This window comes from Mytilus galloprovincialis, chromosome 9, assembly GCF_965363235.1.
Source record: "Mytilus galloprovincialis chromosome 9, xbMytGall1.hap1.1, whole genome shotgun sequence".
In the NCBI taxonomy this organism is placed as follows: Eukaryota; Metazoa; Mollusca; class Bivalvia; order Mytilida; family Mytilidae; genus Mytilus; species Mytilus galloprovincialis.
In genome coordinates, this window is record NC_134846.1 from 56,140,499 (window position 1) to 56,144,974 (window position 4,476).

The following is a 4,476-nucleotide window of genomic DNA, read 5'->3' on the forward strand; positions in this document are numbered from 1 at the left end:
CGTAAATAAAACATGTAATCCTGGTATCTATGATGAGTCTAAATTCATGTATTTAGTTTTAATGTTATATTTGTTATTCTCATCGGATTTTGTCTAATGCTTATTTCGTTTCTGTGTGTGATACATTCTAATGTTATGTCGTTGCTTTGTTTTAGTTTGTAATCCGGATTTTTTTCTATCGATTTATAAGTTTCGAACAGCGGTATACTACTGTTGCTTTTACTATTTACAAATGGAAAAAAATACTATTTGTTTTGTTTCCGATTTGAATTTAAGGTTGCCCAAACCATGATTTATGAAATTAATACACAATGCTTATCACCACAAAACTCGGATCAAGTACAAATTTTGGCTAACATCACTTTTACCGTTATTCAATTATGCCCCTTTATAACATTATATGATATACAAACGTGGGCAACATCTGTGTTCCATGGACACAGACACATTCCCCATTTATTTTTATAATTTTGTTAAATATTTTACATTGTTATAAATCAAATATGGTATAAAATTGAAAATGGAAATGGGGAATGTGCCAAAGAGACAACAACCCGACCATAGAACAGACAACAGCTAATGTTTGGTCTTGTCCTGGAATTTGAAATAACAAGACGTAAGCCAGTTTTTCAGGCCAAATCTTTAGCAGATGTTTATTGTTTTTTTTCAGTCTGTACATTATGGTGCTGTTTTGCATTCACTGTGCCAACCAAAAAGCATACTACGTTTCAAGATCGTCTTGATTGGGGCAATTGTCAGAGGAGGGAGTGTCGGATCCTGGACAGCAGTACATTTCAAACCAGGTGCACACCCGCAATGGCCATTCATCGTAGCTATACCGCTGCAATGTTCACCTAGGGTTCTATATTTTTCACACCATCCACCTGAAATAGAAATATTAAAAAAGTATAACAGCTAATTTTCTTATGCTTGTAAAGGAAAACTTGGATAGGCTTGCTTGCTCTGTTTGTATAAACATTAATTCAAGCTTTGTCATGTTTGTAATTAACATTGACATCTTCAAACAATAAATATATAGGCATATTTTAATCTGTATATATTGTATTTAAATTTGATTGGACATTGTACCAATTACAATTGTACAATATACAAACTAAGCAAGCAAGCTAACCAAAGTCTTGCTTTACATGCATTAGGAAACTACCTGTATTGATATTCTTGAAATTGGTCGATTGATGAAAACAATTCAAAGGATAAGCATTATGTGCGCACAGAAATTGTTTCATGTAAGAGTACAACTGTCGCCAAAAAGGTTGAAAAAGGTATCAAACATTTGAATAGAATAGGTGTCAAACCTCGCTTCCGTGGCACCAGAGATCCACCTCGTCGGTTTTTGATGGGGTTCATGTTGTTCAGTCTTTATGGTTTATGTAGGGCATTTTGTAATCGGTTGTATGTATTCGTCTGTTTATCGCATTTCATGATGTTTATCGTTTATTTCTTTCATTAAACGTTTTGTAACTTTTGCCTCCTTTAAAAAAAAAACAATTGCATGTTATAGTTTTTTTACAGTCATTTATATTCATATACTAGTAATGTTCATGTGCTAGCCAAAACATACCTACATGGAGCATTATGTTGTTAAACTACTGGTTTATTTTCATACTTGACATGTAGAGATATTTGAATGAATATTCATACAAGATATTTTGGATGCATACATACCTTGAACCATACCAGCAAAAGGAAGAATGGCGGCCTGTCTTTTTTTACTTGCTACCATAGGTCCTTCATGATAGTAACAACACTCGTCTGAGGCACACTCTGATGCATGCTTACACTGGACCTAAAAAATCCAGCAAAATCAATTTTATAGTTTCACTTAAACAACATATTTTAACAATTCAACAGAATTATGAAGAAAATTTCAAAATTCAATTGAAAATCTTATAGCAAATCTTCTGATTACAGATCAATTTACGTTTGAAGTAAGAAAATGTCCAATCACCAGAAAAACAACCATATTTTAAGGTCTATAATTGATTTGCTCTCGGTTTATCTTTCCCAACCTGGCATCACAATACAAAAATTAGTGTATTGGAAACTACCAGTCAAATATAATAATAGGTTTGAATCTTTTAAAAGGACAAAATAGTATAGTAGATTGAAATAAAAAGGGGTCATTATACAATCTTATGTACAATAAGTTCTTTTTTTACTTTGATTAAGTTTAACGTCTGGGTTCAGATCTAATATGCTGATTGCCTGATTGTTGGTTGCTTAAAGTCCGTTGGCAAATATTTCATGCATGTCCAAGACGACCAAGTAACCTGTATTTTATTTAGAAAATTTTATTTTAATTTGTGGAAGAAGTGAACTTTGTTATCATAGATTTCCAATATTGTAAAGCCACCCACCCGCCACTCAATTACCGAGGCAAGTGGTTTCCTATGTTATACCATTCTTCATCACAAAAGGTAACAGGTGTCGTTATGGCTGGAGATAATGAGTTAATTGTATAACTATACAACGTTGAGTTAATTCGGATGAGAAATTTAACCAGAGTTGTCCTTGCTCGAATTTTGACGTCTTTTTTATCTGTCCTTTGCCGGTAATACAATACGTCCAACAAATTAACAGTTGAAAGTTTTCTATCTTACTGAAGTTAAAAAGAATACATTTTGTTCGCGTTACTTAATTTCTCAATCTTTTACTGTCCTTATCCAGTAACCTTTGTCCTATTGTATTACACATTGTCTGACCGGTTTAAAAACAGTTTCAAAGTGACCGATTACATTTGTAAAAATGTATATGTAGTTAGTTACAGAACAATCGAAAAAGAAGTAGAAAAATTGGGACTAAAAGCGCAATCAAGCTTACACTAATGTCTGTGCACTGTCAACTGTAGCTCGCGTCACATGTGGGGACATTCATATTGTAAAGTTCCTCAATGTATATTTTTAATTGTATATCTGAACCAGTTGTTATCTACCGATAGAAAAAGCTGTTTATTGTTCCAATTCTGATGGAATTTACTATTCATAAATCTCACGAATGATAATGTCTTTTAAAAGTAACACGAAGTATATCTGTAAGATCATTATTATAACGTGTATAACGAAACAGTTGTTACTAAACACTCCCACTTTGTTTGCATTCAGAGATAAGACAGCGTTGTCCAAATTCCATTACAGCCATGTTGTACCATATCGTACTTACTTCGACGAACCTATTAAAGGTCCCTAAATGACAAAAAACGAAAGAAAAAAAAACCAATGCAAACAACAAAAAACTAACTGCCTGATTCATGTACCAAACAATAAAGGGCTAGAGGCTGTTGACAGGCATATAAAGGATTGATGTGGCGGGGTTAAACATTTTTGCGATCGCTCAACCCTCACATAAACAGGACCCACAAGGGACAATGGTGAAACAGCACAATATAAGAAAAAATAAGTTTCCATTGGCTTGTAGAAAGCGAATTACATCTAATGAATTAATCAAGTAGACTAAAATATCGATCAGTACACATCAAATGGACACAGCTCAAAGATGTCTTAATCAAACGTCAAAATACAAGTAAACTGTTTCGACCGTATGTAGGATCACGGGGGCTCATAATTGTTCACACGTAGCAATCTATATTTAGTATTTTTAAATTTTCAAAAACAAAATCAATGTTAGAACCAATGAATCAATATATAACTTTTACTGCGTATATTGTCCAATTGGTGACCATTACAAATAATTCTATTCAAAAGATTAATGTATTTACAGATGACTAATCAAAGTAATACACGAAAACTGGAATGGGAATATGTCAGATGGGAAGAATATTAAAATCCTGTATTTTTTGTAGACCCTGTTTCTAATTTACCTATTATCGTCGATTCCAATAAAAAGATCGAATGTTATAGTACCAATGAAGCAATATTTAAATTTTACGACGTATATTGTGTAGTAATAATTTTATTCAAAAGGTCAATTTATTTACAGATGACTAATCAAAGAAATACACGAAAACTTGTGGAATTAGTGAACTCCAAAAGAAGCGAGCCCAGATGCACCGAGAGAGCAAGTGCCTCATTCTATGCATGCAAATCCGCAATCAAAATGTCAAAATGGGGATTAGATAATTTTTTTCCGCAAATTAGACGTCTTTTCTTGTATCTGAAGATCTAAGAACGCGAGATCATCATGGGCATGATCATGTGGAAATGGGAAATGTGTCAAAGAGACAACAACCGGACCAAAGAGCAAATAACAGCCAACAATAGATCGTCTAGTTTGGACATGCACGATCGTGACGTATTAATTGATATATCTAAACGCTTTTCGGAAAAAAACATCCGCGTACATAGAAAAATATTTTCATACCTTTAATGAAGAAGCGATTGCAATAGAAATCCCGAAAAGTACAAATATTTCCTTCCACATTATGATTTCTAAAGTGTAACACCGACAGTACTAACTGAACCAGAAGTTTGAAGTGACAATCTCACTATATTTCAATGT

The 4,476-nt window shown here is 33.2% G+C and overlaps 1 long non-coding RNA gene across 1 annotated transcript; it reads right to left on the bottom strand.

Annotated features, from left to right (window-relative positions):
- Window positions 1-621: 621 nt before the first annotated feature.
- LOC143045369 (uncharacterized) lies at window positions 622-4,476 on the bottom strand. The gene is made up of 3 exons (XR_012968937.1): window positions 4,339-4,476; window positions 1,687-1,807; window positions 622-884 (listed from the first exon to the last, which is right to left on the bottom strand). It is a non-coding gene; the product is annotated as an uncharacterized LOC143045369 (long non-coding RNA).